The sequence below is a fragment of the Carcharodon carcharias genome, chromosome 7 (assembly GCF_017639515.1).
Source record: "Carcharodon carcharias isolate sCarCar2 chromosome 7, sCarCar2.pri, whole genome shotgun sequence".
NCBI lineage: Eukaryota > Metazoa > Chordata > Chondrichthyes > Lamniformes > Lamnidae > Carcharodon > Carcharodon carcharias.
Window position 1 is genome coordinate 20354585 of NC_054473.1, and position 19350 is coordinate 20373934.

The 19350-nt window shown below is 40.8% G+C and overlaps 1 protein-coding gene across 1 annotated transcript in view; it reads right to left on the reverse strand.

Annotated features, from left to right (window-relative positions):
- LOC121279976 (cadherin EGF LAG seven-pass G-type receptor 3-like) overlaps positions 1-19350 on the reverse strand; it is a 642224-nt gene that overhangs the window by 106888 nt on the left and 515986 nt on the right. The window lies entirely within an intron of this gene.

Genomic DNA, 19350 nt, shown 5'->3' on the forward strand with positions numbered 1-19350 from the left:
CTCATAGGACTAGCACACCTCACTTTGGCATTGAGCTCTCTCTGCAACACATGCCAATTCATAATGTAAGCTATTTATTTCTTTTTTGACAACTTGACAGTGCCCACCAAGTAACATTCAGAGAAACTGACACCTCTACAGATGCAAAACTTTCAGACATGTACCAAATCTTTCACGTTCTATCGAGCAATCAGTCATCTTGGAGGAACAAGGAGCAGTAAATTACTCTGGAGGAGAACTATATGAATGATGGCTCTTGCTGTTGGACTTTCAAAGAAATGAAGTTTACTCAGACAGGTTTCTGGCACTGGTTTTCTTCAGAATTACATAATTAATCCTGACAAAACCGTTATAACAGCTATGATGCTGCAAAGGAAGTACTTCTGCAGTACGCATATGTTGGAACCCAAAATCTTATTGACTCAATTGCGACTAGAATTTTTATTAAATAAAGGTTGCTTGTGTTCTTTTGGGCAGAGGGTGGTAAAAGGATAAGGGTTACTATGAAAACTGTTAAGCGCTTATATTGAAAACTAAAACTGAATTGTCTACCACTTGACAGTGGCTATGCAAAATATAATTACCCTAATTGTATCGAGTCTGGAGCACAGGCCATTCAGCTTGACAGATCAATGCTGACTTTTATGGTTCACATAAGCCTCCTCCCACTTCTCTTCATTTAATCCAATTAATAGATCCTTCTATTCCTTTCTCCGTCAAATGCGTATCTAGATTCCCCATAAATACTTATGCAGTTTGCCTCAAATACTTCTTGCAGTAACGCATTCCACATTCTTACCTCTGTCTGGGTAAAGTTTCTCCTGAATTCTCTCACAGATTTACTAGTGACTATCTCATGACCCTTAATTTTTGTCTCCTCCACAATTGGAAACATTTTCTCCATGTCTACCCTTTGCAAGTTAAACCCTTCCAGGCCCCTTAGGTTGATATCAATAGGTTCCCAGTGGTTCCAAGAAGGAGAAGGACAGGGGAATTGGCTGATACTTTTTTTGGCCCAGTGGCAGTGAAATCCTGTGCTACTACTAGGTGTAAGATCACAGAATCACAGTGCAGAAGAGGCCCTTCGGCCCATCGAGTCTGCACCGACACGTGAGAAACGCCTGACCTACCTACCTAATCCCATTTACCAGCAGTTGGCCCAAAGCCTTGAATGTTATGACATGCCAAGTGCTCATCCAGGTACTTTTTAAAGGATGTGAGGCAACCCGCCTCCACCACCCTCCCAGGCAGCGCATTCCAGACCATCACCACCCTCTGGGTAAAAAAGTTTGTAACGAATAACAGGGAACCCAGCACAGATCCCTGTGGTACACCACTGGACACTGGCTTCCAGTCACTAAAGCATCTTTCTGTCATCGCCCTCTGCCTCCTACAACTAAGCCAATTTTGAATCCACCTTATCAAATTACCCTGTTTCCCATGTGCCTTTGCCTTCTTTATATGTCCCCCATGTGGGACCTTGTCAAAGGCTTTGCTGAAATCCATATAAACTACATCAACTGCACTACCCTCATCTACACACCTGGTCATCTCCTCAAAAAATTCAATCAAATTTGTTAGGCATGACCTCCCTCTGACAAAGCCATGCTGACTATCCCTGATCAAACCTTGCCTCTCCTTCAGAAATTTCTCCAAAGTTTCCCCACCATTGACGTGAGGCTGAATCAGAGATTGAAGCTGTACCCTTGCGATGCGCACTGCTCAACTGCATGTGGCCTTTGCCATCAGATCAGTGGATAAATTACTCCCTTGTTTTGATCATTGTTGATTTGATTAAATCAGCTAAAGGGAATACAGGCAGATAACTCACTCCCTTATATTCAAATGAAGTAAGGCCCCTGCAGTTTGGCCTTATGCACCAGAAGTGGGGGAAACATTGCTTTCCTCTATACTGTATAAAACCTCATGATATTTTGAAAAATAAACAAAGGCAATATCCCAACAGGACAGGGAGATATTAAGAAAGCTATGTTAAGAACTTATAAACAGAGAAAGATATTCTGAGGTGATCAGTGGGATGATTGGTGCTTTCTCATTTCTTTGTGTTTCTTCCCCCTTCCTTTCTGAAAGTCCTGACTCTCATTAAATTGCTATCCCCTAGGCACCAACTGATCTCAATTACCTTACCTGAGTAGTCACTGTTTAGTTGTGAGCTTAGAAGGTGAATATTTAACCATTCTGGATGTCACAGTCTCTCTTAGTGAATTTAATGGAAATTTATGGCACAAAAGGAGGCCACTGGGCCCATCATGTCCGTGCAGGCTGAGATAGAGCTATCCGGCCTAATCCACCTTTCCAGCTCTTGGTCCATAACCTCGAAGGTTATAGCGCTTCAAGCTGCTAGCTACATTTTTAAAAAAGTGATGAGAGTTTCTGTCTCTACCACACTTCCAGGCAGTGAGTTCCAGATACCCACAACCTGTTAAGGGAAATAGGTCCTTTCTAATCACGCTACCTAGGTTCCTCATAATTTTACACATCTCAATTAAATCTCTCCTCAGCCTCCTCTGTTCCAAAGAAAATAACTCAAACCTATCCAGTCTTTCCTCATGGCTAAAATCCTCCATCCTGGCAACAGGACTCATAAATCTCCTCCATACTCTTTCTGGTGTGGTCAATACCTTCCTGTAATGTGGTGACCAGAACTTAATGCAGCACTCTATCTGTGGGCTAGCTTTTTTTTTGTAACTAGTGTAACCTCCCTCAGATGTGAGCACAATCATTAGATAATAATCAGGAGCTGGAAGTCCGGATGGCTTTGCCTCTCTTTAGTCCAATGAAGAGCTCAACTGAAGTTGAAAAGAAAGGCTCGGCCAAGGCAGGGAATATTCAAATTAACTTTTTAAGTTTAATCAGGTTACAAATAAGTCCAAGGTGGATAGCAGAATGGTATAACTTTTCCATGGCATTAAAAAAACAATAAAATTGATATCACCGTGAAATTCTGTGATGATTAACGGAAGTAATTCCAAATGAAAAGAAAAGCATGGTCATTATTAACAAGGAAAATTTAAGTGCTGACTGCAATAACTAGAAGCAACACTGCTCTGAGTTTTTCCATCTATTCCTCATTGGCAAACTGCCCTTGATGATATTATCCAAAGCGGACATCATGTTCCATATCTATGCTGACTGCACCCAATTCTACCTTTCCACGTCCTCTCTCAAGCACTTTGCTGACTGTTGCCTGACACACAGTTCTGGATAAGCTGCAATTTCCTCCAATTAAAGCAATCGCCTTTGATCAATTCCACCACCACCACCAATCCCCATTTGACCCTGAGTTGAACTGAGCTTTTAATACTATAACATACCCCCACCCCTTCACATAGCCCATCTACTTCCACCTCCGTATCAGTGCCTGTCTCTGCATATCGCCTATGTGCTGTTGGAACACTCACCCATGCTTTTGTTATCTCTAAACTCTACTATTTCAATATTCTCCTGGCCATTTCCCATCCTTGGCCTTCGATAGACTACAGCTCAATTAAAATCCTGCTGCCCATGCCCTAATCCGTGCAGTCTCATTTAGGCATCAGCTCTGTTCTCACTGGCCTGAGGGCTAAACTGCAGGGTTGAGTGACCAAACAGAGACGACCATGGTCAACTGTGTCCATTGAGTAATCCGCAATTTTCAATTTCAGCAGGAGCAAATGAACATGACTTATATTCCCTTGTTTTAGATGTTGTATTTCTAGGTTTGCTTAATACTGTTATGAAAGCCACACTTACCAGCTTGTTGGGAACAGAAGTTGGGAACTCCAAGTCCCAGCAGTTTTTGGAGTTTCTGCGCATACGCAGAGCGGGAACGGGCTGCAAATGCACAGAGCTGCAGCTTTAAGTTCTTCGGGTCAAGGACTGGTGTGAAGCGCCATAGCCAGCAAGCGTCCCAGAAAGGGGACAAGGGGAATGGGGACAGGGAGAGGTCCGAAGAGGAGTCCAGGTTATGGACAGAGATAGGGGACAGAGACAGATCCCAAATTAAGTCAAGAAAAATGAAGAAACAGGCTGCAAATAGAGAAAGGGCTGTGGGAAGCAAATGTTAAGTGAACAGGGCTTGGAAGAAGCCCTGGTTGTTGAAGAGGGTTCAAGAGAAACCCTGAAGATCCAAGAAGGCAGCTGAAGGTTGGCGACTCTGTGCTGTGGGCCACTGGGGCAAAGGTACCCCTTTGGAGCTATGGTGTTCTCTCAGCGCAGTTGAAGATCTGAAATTGTGCTTGTAAGTTGATGTTTGAGTGTGCTCGGGAATCCAGAGGAACTGAATCTCGGGAGGCAAGATTGAAACCTTGCAAGGCGGGCTGCTGTTGAAGCCATCCAAGTTGGAGCAAATTTTTGGAAAGAATTCCAAGGCGAGACCTTCGAAGGTAAAATTTGGAAACCCTCGTGAGAGAGATGAAATTTCAGTGAGATTGTCTGATTCACTGTTACAGGCGTCTGATGAGAAATCTATGGAACCTGTTTTGATCACATTTGATACGCTAACATTCAGGTAAAGATAACTTTGTAAATTGTTTCATCCTTCTGATCTTTGATAGTAAAGTTTACTTTTGTTTGTTGAAAACTCGTGGAGCCTTGGGGCTTTGTTCATACGGCAAGTGCCTTGAATCTCAAACTCTCTCTACACCACACAAAACGTTATTGGTCCCAGCTGGACCTCACTGACAACTGGGGGTCTGGCAAGTATCATAACAATACAAACTTACCCATCTCACAGGACTAGTAAACTAATGTAGGTTCACTTTACTTGAAGATGCAGAATTGGTTTGCTCAGCAGATAGATTTACTATAAATACTCAACAGCTATGACTAACAAGAAAGTATAGCTGTAATTTCTTCATACCACACGCTGCTCGATAAACTGATAGCTCCTATGAATAATGTCTGCTGGTCACATGGTTTACATTCTGGCTACTTACTCATGGACATTTTCTCTCTGAAAGCAGTTTCACAACATTAGACTTCAAACACAGTGTCAAGGTTAAATAAATTGCACAGTAGTGCTAATAGGAAATGCAGATAACACTGTAAGTTTAAAGAAAGCTGGGGTAGCAAATTTGGGCCAATGATATTTATTTCATTCTAGCTGAGAGCAAGCATTACTTGCCAGGGTTCCTCTAATTCATGAAACAATGGAAAGCAACGTAAGTTTAGGAAGGAAAAATAAGAAAGAAAGCTCCAATGAAGTTCCACAAGAAACACCTTTAGTTAAAATGAAAGTCATGGGAATCCACGATAGAATATGGAACGGCATAAGAAGTTGGTTAAAAGTAGCAAACAGAGTACTTGTAAAAGGTGCAGTGTCAGAATAAGATTGGTGTTTTGTTGAATCCCAGAGGCATCACGCTTGGACAGTGTTATTTTTAATCTACATAAATGACTTGCATTCCAGTACCAAGCTTATCAAAATTAAATACAATGCAATGGAGATATCAGTAGAGATAAAGGAGAGTGAAGTTGAAGGTTTGTCAAAAGATTTAGATAAATTATGCAACTGGACAGGTTAAATCTCATACTGACAAAGCTAAAGTATTGCACATGTTAGATATAAACTATGCAATATAAGCACAGAATTAGCCCAGGGAAACTTGTAACCTGGAGTCAATAGTAGACTCATCACACCAATTAAAAAACACAATAGGATTGTCTCGACATAGTTCCCAATTTTCTGCTCCTCAGTTAATAATTCTGGAATATAAGTTGGTTTCGGTAATGGTGACCATGAGGCTACCCTCAATTGTCGTAAAAACCCACCTGGTTCACTAATGCCCTTAAGGGAAGGAAATCTGTCATCCTTACCTCGTCTGGCCTACATGTGACTCCAGACCCACAGCAATGTGGTTGACTCTTAATTGCCCTCTGAAATGGCCAAGCAAGCCAATCAGTTCAAGTGCAATTAGGGATGAGCAAGAAATGCTGGTGTTCCCAGTGACACCCACATCCCATCAAAGAATAAGTGAAATTAAGCTGGCCATTTAAGCGCTTACATTTCTTGCAGCACCTAACAGGTCCATAGCCTTAACACACACAGTTACATGGAACATGATTCGACCATTCAGCCCTTCAGGCCTGCTGCACCACTCAATTGAACATTGTTGACTTATACCTCCATTCCATTCCTTCACCTTAGTTCCACATCCCTTGATATCCTTTGATCTCAGTCTAGAAAGCTCCAATTTTCCCAGTATCTGCTGCATTTCTGGAGAGACAATTCCAGATTTCTGCTACCCTTTATATTTAAACATGTTTCCCGATCTTTCTCCAAAATAATCTGGCTCTAAATTTAAAATTATGTCCAGTCATCCTTGATTCATCCAACGGCAGAACTAGTTTCTCCTTATCTACTTGGTCAAATACTTTCAACATTTTAAACACCCCGATCAGAATTACCATCAATTTTCTATACTCAAGGGATATGAACTAAGTTTATACAACTTAACATAATTTTACCCCGAGTCCTGGAAAAGTTATTGAGTGGATGATATTGAGTTTATTAATACTTCAAAAAAAAGTGGCAAACTTGAATTTTTAATTGTGATTGCAACATGGTCATTTTTGTAACATGAGGGGCTGGATTTTTAATTAGGGGTTGGAAACCAGACATGGGGGCTAGTTTTGGCTCCCAACTCCACATGTTGACGCATCTACTGCAATTTTCAATGCTCCAGCCAATTAAAGGCCCAGGAAGTAGGCTCACTGTCCAATTAGGAACTATGGGTAGTCTCCCAATGCTGGAGGGCCAATGAGACCCCCAACTGGGAAGCACTTGAGATTAGCAGCCCCACTTGGGAAGGTGGGAGCTGCTGATGTGCAATGCAGAGAGTGAGGGACATGTGCCAGTAAGTTATTATGGCTGCCTGCCCATGATCCTGGATGGGCTGCTCCTCTAGGGGATGGCCAGTGGCTGCAGCTGTAACCCGGCTGCCATTATGGGCTGTGGGGAGGCGGAGTTCCCTGAGTGAAATATCGCGGCCACCCCCTTCACACAGAATTCACCACATTGTCTTGGACCTGGTCCAGGCCAATGTGGGCTGACACATTGCTGACTGGAAATCTCAGTGGGTGCGGGATTGGGCCTTTAATAAGCCCCTAAATCAATTACTAAGTGCCTAAATCAATTCTAATTAGCCTCAGTTGGCATCCTGTCACTTGCTGGCAGGCAACCGATCCAACCCTGAGGAAGTTGCTTTTGCAGGGGTTGCTTGAATTTTTTTTTTGTTTTTTGCTAAGCTAGGTGTCCAACATATTGAGAAACCCTTTGTTATGCTAATGAGTCTCTAAACCTCATTCGCTGAGAAAGTCATACGATAAAAACACCTGCACTGACATTCTACTGATTACATCTTACAGAACAGGGCCTAAATTCAATAGTGCCCCAGAGGGAGTATGACTCCGTTAGACTATGATGATGCACATTGAACAGAGGCCCACAGATGGCCCTAAATTCATAGTTATTATATTGATCTGGTACCCCCAACACTTCACCTGTCAGCCACATCAAGGTTCGCAGTGTGGGTTAGAGGGCAGCCATGGAAAGACCCAACAAAATCACGCTGGAACATGCTCTTCACTTGAATAGTGTGCGCATTGTATTTGACTAAAGAGATGTTCACTAGAAATCTGTTACTTATTGCAGAAAGACCTATCACCTCACAACAGGGAGGGGATGACATTGCCAGTGGCTGTGAAGGTGACTGCAGCCGCGCATTTTTTTTTTTGCCTTGGTATCCTTCCAAGCTGAAGCATTGATATTTCCCACCTCTGTTTGTCATTTATTGTTGCATGAGGGAGATCACTGAGGCTCTTTGTGCAAAGAAAGCAAAACACATTTCATCCTCTCTCTCCAGAGAGAAGGAGGAGGATTGAGCACGTGCCTTTGTCAGGATAGCAAGTTTCCCCAGTGCACAGGGCATCAATGAATGCACACACATCACTTTGTAGAGATGCTTCGCAACAAAGGGTTTCACTTCCTCAATGTCCCGCTGGTGCGTGATCATACTCAGTACATCATACAGTTCAATACCCTGGTATCCTAGCAGTCATATTGCCTTCATTATGCAGCAGTCTACTGTACCATCAGCACCTGAGATACCATGACAAAGTAAAGGGTAGGTATTGAATGACTAGGGCTATTCTCCTGGTTCATAGCTCTGGTGCGAAAGCCACACAGCATGCATATGAGAGACATGATGATATACAAAATGTCATTGAGCAATCTTTGGGGTGATTATGCAGCACTTCTGCTGCCTGAGCCACTTTGGAGGAGTCCAGCAGTACTCACCAGAGCATATCTCAAGATTCATTGTGGCTCACTGCAACCTGCACAACCTGGTGAGGCAAGTGAGGCACTGCCTTTACTATAATTCTCACAGACTTTCACTGCAGGTGTCGAGTTGTGTTTCCGACTCAGAGTAACTGACTTCTCTGTCTTTTGATGGTTAGGTTGGTTCTGGTGTGGTTATTTATTTTTGTCTTTTTGCTATCCCAAAATTGTGAAGTGATATATTTTTGCAAGAAGAACAAGGAGGCAACATAAAATAAAGTATACAATTCTCAAGGGGATACAGGAGTAGAGAAATGTGGGGGTATATGTGCACAAATCATTGAAGGTGGTAGGACAGTTTGAGAAAACAGTTAATAAGGTATACTGAATCCTGGGCTTCGCAAATAGAGTACAAAAGTGAGCAAGTTATGGCGAATCTTGACTTCAATTGGAGAATTATCCCCTGTTCTGGGCACCATGCTGTAGGAAGGATGTGAAGAGGGTGCAGAAAAGATTTACGAAAATGGTTCTGGAGATGAGACACTTCAGTTATGTGGGCAGACTGATGAAAGTGGGGCTGTTCTGCTGAGATAAGGTTGAGGAAATTTGATAGAGGTGTTCAAAATCATGGACACAGTAGATGGGGGAAAAGTAGATGGCTGAAGGGGAGAGAAACAGGGGACACCGATTTAAGGTGATTGATGAAACAACCAGTGGTTAGCATCTGGAATACTCTTCCTGAGTGTTTGGCAGTGGCAGTTTTAATCATGGCTTTCAAAAGGGAATTGAAGAGAAAAAAATTGCAGGGCTATGGGTAAAAGATGGAAGTGGGTAAGAGGTGCATGAATGGAACTAGCTTATTTACTCTTATATGGAGTCACCAAGGACATAATGGGGCCAAATGATCTGCTTCTGTGCTGTAACCATTCTATGAATTGGAGGTAGATTACTGGTCTGCCTCCTCAAATGTGGTGCAGAGGGTAGACATTTGTGAAGGATCCCTTGGCATGGTAAGAAACTAGTTTGGTTAGGCATAGAGTTTGCCTCATCTGTCAAGGAAGTCACAAACTGGGCGACATATTTGATTTCCTGTCAAATAGGATGTAAGGACAAGTGTTCAACAAAATGGAGGCAGCTAATTACCAGCAGCAAAGCCTTGAAGGGATTGATGCATTTACTGGTCCCTGTCATACTTTCACTCCAAACTTGCATTGGGATGCTGAGAGATCAATGCTCTGGTGGTCTACATTCCACTGAAGATACAAATACCGCTGAATTTAGGTTAGCATACTTTGAGTGCGCTTTCCTATCTGAATACTGCTAATATGGCCATTTATGCTAAACCCCACAGCGCTTGAAAGGAAAAATCTGTGATGGTTAAAGCTTTCTCAGAGCACAGTCATATCAGTTAGAAACAATTGCATTGACAATTACTCTGAAGTTTACAGGAGCAGCTTAAAATCAAAATAAAAAAGTTAAAACCAAACCACATTTTTATTTTGTTTATTCAGTCTTATAAATTCAGAAATATGGTTCTTGTACACTTCAAATGATAACATTACTATAACTTAATACAATGATAAAGACGTTACACATTTTTAAAACTCCAATGGAAGTAGATTGGCAAGCCATATGACTACTCCATTATAAGACAATCGGTCAAGCTGACAGCTGGAATGTTGCCCAGATAGTAAAATGTTCCATCCTGGAACTAGGAGGGAGTGGGAAAGGAACGGAGAGAGAGGGAAAACTGACAACGTCCATCTCACTAATATGAATCAGTTAACAGCCAGTCTCACTTGCACATTAAGTGAAGTTTACTGATGGCCTTGAGAATAGCTCTTCCCAATTCTATCAAGTTAATTTGCAAGTGTTCTGTGAACTGCAGGCATGGGGAAATGATAATTTATCCTGACGTATGGGGAAAGTTGGAGGAATGGGGGGGTTAAGAGGTGAGGAAATTGGGATTGTGACTCTAGTGGATGAGTAATGTCGTTTTTCCTCCTCCTGCTGTAACACAATGGCACCATTAAGGACTAAACTCCAAGACCATTTTTTCAAGAAAAAGATTTGGAAAATTGACACTTCCAGTAGCTGGACACCTTAATGATACACTACACACGGTACTGTTTCACTCACTGGATGGATGGCATCGCCTGCAATTTTCTGCTTCCAGGAAGACATCGGATGGTTGCATTATTATAGCTGTGCAGAAGGGTTGATAAAGGCAACAAGTGACATTAGACAATAGCATTGCAGTAAAACGTTTTTAATTAATGCCATACCAAGGCTTAAACAATGACATTAAATCTATTCATTTTGATCTGCAATGTTCAGAATTTATCACCTTTTTGAAAATTATGAAAACAAATGACTGAAAGCATGTAAGGAACCACATTTCTTTGTGTTTATCCATTTATTGACTTCCCACCCCCACCCCCCACCCCACTTCTTACATCCAATGTCAGCATCAGTACTCTCCCAATAGGTATGCTTTAAACACATTTTACAAACATACCACATAGTGCTTTGTTTCCATTTCGTACACCATCCATCCTATTAGTCATTTGCAACAGATTGCACAATTGGATTTAAATTCTGAGCACCTCCACGCTGTGGGGTTCAAATTCTCTTGGGGGACTGGGTTCAACATGATCTGAATTTGTTAAATTAGCAGTGTCAGGGAAGAGACTTACATCACCCCAGCCTGGATTGGATTTGAACCCAGGTCTCAGTGTGGAAACGAGAGTGTTTCCAGCACAAAGGACCACCCTGAACCTTTCCTCACCCTTCTTCAGCCTGGGCTGGGTTGCATCTCTTGACAAGAAGTAAGTGCTCCAATTAACAGTGCCACCTCCTCCCTGATTGATAATAACTTTCTGTACAATCAAAGGTGGGCTATCGTTATCTTTTTTAAAATTTTGGTAGGCCACCACAGTCCTTAACGTATTAAAGGAATAACGTGGACTGCATTGGCTTCACCCAGGCTTGACCAAACAATTCTTGATCTTCCTGGACTGTAAATAGATTTTTAAAAATCTGAAACTTCCTTAGGTTCCACCTTGCTGTACTCAATACACACATCAAATTTTCAAGCTTCAGCAACACAAGACATATTCAAGTATTTTTGTTGCATTAATAAATTAAGGAAAAAATGCTCTTTATCACAATAACATAAATCAGTAAAAAATAATAAGATAAAAATTTCATCTCTGAATTACAAAGATACAAAAATGTATAAAAAAGTTGTTTTTTCTTCTCTTATTCACCACCCCACCCCAAAGATGTTGGATAAGCTTAAAGGGAAGCTTTCATTTATTTGTTTTTAAAGCAAGGAAGAAAACCATCACTCACCGGCCACTGGCGTTCTGAAAAAAAAAACTAAAGCATCATAATGCTCAAGACTTTTTACTGCTTCCTTCTTCAACAGGAAACAATGAAGAGACAGTGAGGCGGGGAGTTTCTCAGTTTATAACCAAAGTTCTTCTGTAAATGAATGATTTCCAGGCAGCTAAATCATCAACAATAGGAAAGCTCCCACAGCTGCATCTGGGCTGTCTGGTGACATTTTGTTCACAAATCATTTGGAGTCAGTAGAGCATGCTTAAATCAAGTTTCTGTATATAACACATTGTTTAAATTTGACAACTCCTGATGTTATTACAATGAAGGAATGTTGATTTTTATAGGACTAGTGACGTTTCCTCTGCTATTGAGCAAGGGTTGTTCATTTTGGGAGTACAGTCGCGTTAAATACGTAACTAATTCATGAAGAAGTTGCATAGGTCAGTGTTCCTAAAACTGTGCTCAGGGTGGATGACGTGCAATATCTAAACCTATGTTCAACTGATCACTCATTCTAGAGCACAATGTCTGCTGATTGAACAGGAGTTCCATATAACGAGCAAAACAAAGATGGTGAATATTGCATTTGCCCTGCTCAGTGCACAAAAGGGTGATGTTTTGCTGTGGACACAACAAATGCTGTGCTTTTACAGGATCAGTATCCCTATTGTAAAGAGTATTGCAAACTGCTTTACCATGCTTATGCACAAAGGAATGACCAGTGATCTGGTAAGGGCCAAGATTTAATTATTCTAAACCTACCAATTACAACTGGCTGTGCAAATAGTTATTTAAAAAAATAAATTTAAAGCAGGACATTAAAAACACAAAAAGATTTCCTTATTTACCTCACCTAATGGCCATGTGTCTTTGCCCTTGGGAGAAATGTATTGCATGAAGGTATTTATAGTAAATGGAGTAAAACTTATATTGGTTTAGTAATCTTAGGGCATATCTCACTCCCTAGAATGCAACAGCTCCATGGGTTTAAATTATTTTACGACCTGCTTCTTCTTAGTTACATAAATCTCACCAATAGCTCCTCAGTTACGTCAGGTCTACTTAATGGCTAATGCATTTCTAATATTAACCTAGACGTAATGCACGTCAGAAAGTTAATGTAGAGTATGTTTAACTTTAGATGAACGTAAAGGGACAGTCTTACTAATCTGGGGAGTTTGAGGTGCTTAACTAAGAACTGCCTCTTCCAAAATCTCAATTGAAATATCACAACATTGGCCACCATGGTAAGTTTGATCCTATTATGTTACAGCATGAGTTGAATTTTGCATATTTGACCTATTTTGTCGGTAGCTAAAATATATAATTAATTTGAAACCTTCAGAACAAATTATAGTATCAAAGGCCTTGGTGAAAAAGATGTTCACTGTGGGTATAATATCAAGGATAACATGAGTCAGAGGTTTAGAAGAGGGTGTTTGAAGGAATAATTGGGAAAACTGAGCTTAAAACAGGGCTTCAAAGGAAAGAATATTTTCAGAGTTCCAGATGATATTGAAAATGGAAACAGTGCACAGCGCAACAGTTAGATAGAATTACAGGAATTGTACACAAAAGTACTGACTTTATGGCTGATACAGTCATCTGAGATGCTCAGCACAAGTTGTCTTCTTTTACTATGCTGTGCATCAACTTACTTTGTTAATACATATGAGTAGAAATGTACAGAGACATACATAAGCCTTGATGTACCTTACATGAATGAACTTAGCCAGTAGGTACTGTGCATATGAAGAAAAAAATCTCGTCGAGGATTTAGTGGATAAAATCTCCTGATACTATGTAATGATGGCTTCTGCTGTGAGGCCCCTCTAACTGATGAATAGATTTATTACTGAGACAAAGTTATAGGCCCATTGTCTGTCATATTGGAGCATACGTAATTGATATATGTGCCATAATAGTGCAGAAATGTCAAAATACAATTACAAACACACCTTATAAAAATAATAGTTCCATTATTTTTAAAAAAGTTTGATTTTGTATGTTTTCTTCAGGGAGATCTTATGATTGGAAAACTGTACCATCTTCTCAACTCACTTCAGGTTAACCAGTCATCTATGAATACACACTCTAGAATGGCAGTGCAGTGTTTATTTGTGCAGTTGGGAGGGGAGATTTCATAATTGCAGGATATTTAGCAACATGATCTATATGACGCAGATTGGCATAAACTGGGCAACTCCAAACCCATCAATTGCATCATTTTCTCCTGAACAATGAATTGCAAGGCTCAACAAATTGGTTTGCCAGTCCTCCATCTGGCTACACTGGAGGACCTAACTGCATGTTGTTGTTTATCATAAAACTGGAGTAAAGAAAACCCTCAATTAGTCCTGAATGCAATTATCACCGTATTAAAATTTACCACTTGATTTACCATTGAGCCAGTAATTAATCCAGCACAATGATTTGAGAGGATTTGAAGAAAAACAGGATGTTGCAAGTCTTGAGCTTGAACACTAGAGGATGGCAGTAGTTTTCTTCCTTATCTAACCTGTCTACCCTGTTCTCAAAACTCTACAGAGAAAAATGGAAGTTGCTGATTATGGAGGAGATCATATCTCTCTCAAGTGGGTGCGATAATTAAATATTCTCTTAGTCTGGAATGTTCAATATTCTTTGCTTTTTTGGCACTTGCAATGGTGCCCGAATCAGTGCGACTTCAGAGTTGATATGTCTTCTGGTGGGAACAATTTTGAGAATGATGTGGTATCCATTTTTCGTAGTGGTTGTGACCTCTTGACCCAACGACTCTGCAGGCTGTGGCTGACTTCTTCGTCCCCTTTGATTCCTCGATTTTGGCTGACTAATTTGTTCCCATTTCTCAGTCACATTCAGTTTTCGTGCCACCTGCGCCTTTGAGTTTCCACAGAGACAAAACTCAGACACAGTAAAAGGATATTGCCTCAAGACTGTGCGTCAACTCTTGCCATTCTGTTTAAATACAAGAAAATTCAGAACAAACTTATTTTAACTTTAATCCCAAGAGCAGGCAAAAGTACATGTCAGAATTCAGGATGTTTAACAATAGCTGATCAATGTTTTATTGCATCAGGAAACTGAATCAGGCTGATTGGAATTAAGTCTGAATCTGCATTGAGTTCAGAGTACAGTACAGACCATTACTTAACTTTATTACACCTCACTTGTGTACCGAAATTTTTCTTCTTCTTCAAGTACTCATTTTTAATTGAAGGACAGCAGTTATATTGAGGATACCGGAGTATTTTGTAAAGTTTTAAAGGAACTGTACTGAAGTCAACTACAGACAGTGGGTCATGAAAATTAAGAATATAGAATGAATATGCTAGTACTATAATACTCTGTAAAGTGGGACTGAACAGCAATAATGGGTTGCAATCATAAGTGAAGATAGGCATTTTGTTGAAGAACCAGGCTGTGCATTACTGGTCTAGAATCAGAAGTGAGAAATAAAAATCATTTTAACCCCTTTATAACAAACTCGTTATTGCAAAACACTAGATGAAGTCTCGTGAACATCAGTACAGAAAAATCAAACAAATTGACCACTGGGAGTAAGTTTTTTTAATTATGACACTGAGGAGCAAATGCCATGTGCTTTCCCAAAAGGAGCAATATAAAAAGTGGAGAACTGGTCATCTGGACCTTGCTGCCTTGCATTTCCGAGTTTGAACTACTAGCTTACAGAAGGTTAGAGAATGACACTAGTATTGCACAGAAGAATGAATGAGAGGAGATGTGGCCCATTATAAATATCTAAGATAGGAGGTAACATGGACCATTCAAATTCAGTTTGATATTTTGGAATTACATATATAATCCAAATGAATTGGTTTATTGAAATGCTATATAATAAGCATAAGAAAAAATGTGCCAATAATGTAAGAACCAATGCAAGAAGATATCTTTTATTTCAATATTCAATAATAAGAATGCAATGAGATTCATACACTGAAATCCTGTGTGGAGTGAATATAATTTAATTCATTTGAATCTCACTTAATTGGAGGGAATATGATTCAGCAGAAGTTTATATAACTGTAAAAAGTAGGGTTAGATGAAAGGGCTGAGAGGAAAGCTCCATATGGATCATAAATGTTAGAATGCACCAGTTGGAGCAAATGGCTGGTTTCTGTGCTGTAGATGCTAAGCAATTCTATGTAACTGGATACGATTTACCTGTTAGGATTCTATCGCAATAAGACCAAACAGGATGGATCAAAATTGTACATATGGAAAGTGAATTAGAAGTGTTTGATCCCATTGAACATAACAGAATTCCAATGTGATAGGTATTATTGAATTCCTCCTCTTCTTGTGTTCTCTGCCTGAAGGCAGATCTGACCCACAATGTCACAGCCTCCACCACGGGTAAGACAAGGAGACAGGTCCCAAATCCACCCTAGCCAGAACAGGGATTGAACCCCATGTTGTTGGCACCAATCTGATCCACACCGGCTGTTAAACCAACTAAGCCAACCAGCACCCAATCTAAGGAATCCGAATTGCTGTGGCAACATACACTTTTACATGCATGTTGTAGTCTGGAGCTATGGATAGTGATGGTAGAGGCTCCAACAATTTTTCCATCACATGGCTGACCAAGAAATCTCTCTCGCTTTTACTGCCTGCTATTGGCGTATATTCAAAGCATTTATAAGTTGATACTCAACCTGTTCGGCTGCGTTATGAATGCATCTTTCTTGGCCATCAAGTCCTGGAGTGGGACTTGAACCTGAAGCTTCTGGCTCAGAAGCAGGGACACTACCGACTGCACCACAAGACCTCATGCTGAACTATTGCACACCCCTAAATAACAAAATATACTCATTTTATTTTCACAACTATGAAACAGCACAACTTTGGGAGTGTAAACCGAAAGTCAAACCTCATCTTAATGAAGTTAGTTGCAAACCATAACAATGCACAGAGCTTGGTCCCAGGTGAAAACTCCAAAAAAAATTATGAAGTTCAAAGTTCACTGAAAATTTACTTGCAACAGGCTGTTAGTTATTGATCTCATACCCAAAACAGATTCACAACCAAAGACTGAAACACATTCATTCCAAGGAAACATGTTTTATTACAGCACCTTTAACCTGGTTGTGAATTTTAGTTATTTGAGCAACAGTAGTGCTAAAAATTGAATATTTTCTGTATTTCGGTATTCACATCAAACATTCTTAGTGAGGAATATCCCAGAATTGTACTAACTGCGGTAATGGGCGTGAAAAACGACATTTTCGTGCCATATCGTTTGATTTTCTCCTCATTAATTATGCAACCACAGGAAACATGCCATCTTGCTGGCGGGCGGTCTCTGGATCACCTGCCATACCATTATCTCGCCATTTTCTCACTCCAGGTGCCATATCTAAACTGCAGCCGCATACACAGTTCTCAATGCTTGCAGCCCAGGAATGCTCCAGTGAGGACATGGCCCTGAATGCCAAGAGGAGTTCAGTGACCTGTCACTGGAATGTCTTTTGGAGGCCCGCCGTGATGTCCTCCACCCTTACTCTGGCCGCAAAAGGTCTAGCAATCTCACTACCCAGGCTTGGGAGGCTGTGGCAGTGGTGATCAGTGCCAGTGCTGCATAGAAGAGGTTGGCCATCCAGTGCAGAAGAGGGTGAATTATTTCCTCCATGCCGCCAGGGTAAAGCAACCATCTCATCACTCTAAACTCTCACACTCACAAGTCCATCATTCATTCACTGGCATTTCACTGACTGCCAGCTTAAGGGATATCACCGCTCACTCTCTCACACGCACTCTCACATCTCCATCTGGTCTCACCTCCTCTGGAGACTGATTCCTTAGCCCTCACCATCTTGAGGCTACTTGCACAGATGAACCTGTGCCCCCACAAACATATACATCCCCTTCTTTAGTACAGCCCTCACCCCTCTTCCTGCAGTCTCTTCCCTTGCTTGAGGCCACTTCTACCCCTTCCCCAGACAAGCCTTAACCCTGCAACCTTACAGCTGGTCTGGTAGGTAGAGACCTGCCCGTGAGTCCCCCAAAAAGTGAAATGGTGCTGCCTGCGAAGCATGCCGCTGATGACTGTGAAGGCTGCCCAAAGCAAGGTAGGCAAACAAACCTTGGTGTCCAGAGTGAAGTGCACTTCTCCTTTCTTACGTGCAGTTTTGAAGCACATCAGCCCACCGATGTGCCTGGATGATCCAGTGTGGGCGGTAATTCCAACAAGCAGGGTTTAAAATGAGATGCTAAAGTATTGAAATTAGGTGCGGGGGCAGGAAATGTGGCCCGCCATTGACAGGTGGAGCGGACGATTGCAAGTGGGTTTCATGATGGAGTAAAACCGATTTTTGGCCTTCTCGCCATATTGTCAGCTCACACCCCTGCCAACGGGAGAGGAAAATTCCACCCTCAGGCACAATAGGGGCCAAATGTATAGTAAACGCAGCAAGATACTGCATAAATTTAAATTTAAATTTGTAATTTAAAAAAAAGTCTGATGACCATGAAACCATTGCTGATTGTTGTAAAAGTCCGTCTGGTTCACTAATGTCCTTTAGGAAAGGAAATCTGCCGTCCTTACCTGGTCTGGCCTACATGTGACTCCAGACCCACAGCAATGTGGTTGACTCTTAAATGTCCTCTGAACAAGGGCAATTAGGGATGGGCAATAAATGCTGTCCTAGTCAGCGATGCTCACATCCCATGAACAAATAAAATAAATAAATATGGTACTTGGCTTTTCAAGTGAAACTGAGAATTAAAAATAGGGGCACTTTTTGTTCCCAATGGGAATCAAGTTAGAGATACCCAAATTCATTTTACTTGGGATGTATGCAACTTAATTTAACCAAAGACTGATCCAATGCAGATCCCAGAGCTGAAAGCGCAGCATTCAATCCAAGTGCTTCATTCTTTCAAATTCCAACCCAACATCATTTCTGTTTCCTGGCATATCTTTTCCTCTTTATCTATGCCAAATACTATTTTATGGCTTTAAGAAATCATTTCCTTGAAATCCAAGGAATTTTTTTTGTAATCAAAAGTTGTGTTTTCAGAATTAGTAGCAGCATAGTTAAAATATTTATTAGATGTAGTTTTTTTGATAATTTAATTAAATGGGATTAAAATGCCAGATCTCATTTTACTCATACCTCTTACATTTGATAGAAGAGACTTATAATACCTCAAGTGAAACCAGAAACTCACTATGTGGGAACCACATCTTTACACTGTGATACAATGTACCAGTTCAGAAACACTCACCACCCGCCTGTGCTATATTATCGTATATATGTATTATTTAGAATTAACAACAAAGAAAGCAGCCATTTGCCTCAAGTGGTCCATGCCGCTGTTTATGCTCCACACAAGCCTCCTCTCACCCTTCTTCATCTAAACTAAAATTAAAAGCTTACATTTCAGAGGCCTCAAAGTGTTGGACTGTCTTCAATTGTCACTTACCTTCTCAACCATACCTCTTGATCTTGGAACTGTAAACTTGTTACCTATGTATTTACCTGGATGGGTTTTGATCCAAGTCGTGACATGAGATTTAAATTCCACAGAAGGTCAAGAAAGACATACTGTACTGTCTCCTACTCTACTTCATTGCTTCCGATCTTCAAAACTGTGGAACACTTCACCTCTTTCAATCTTCCCCTTCCTTCTATAATTGACAAGTTTTAAAAATTCAAGCATGGTTAATGGCTACTTCTCAATTTATCTTGACTTTTACT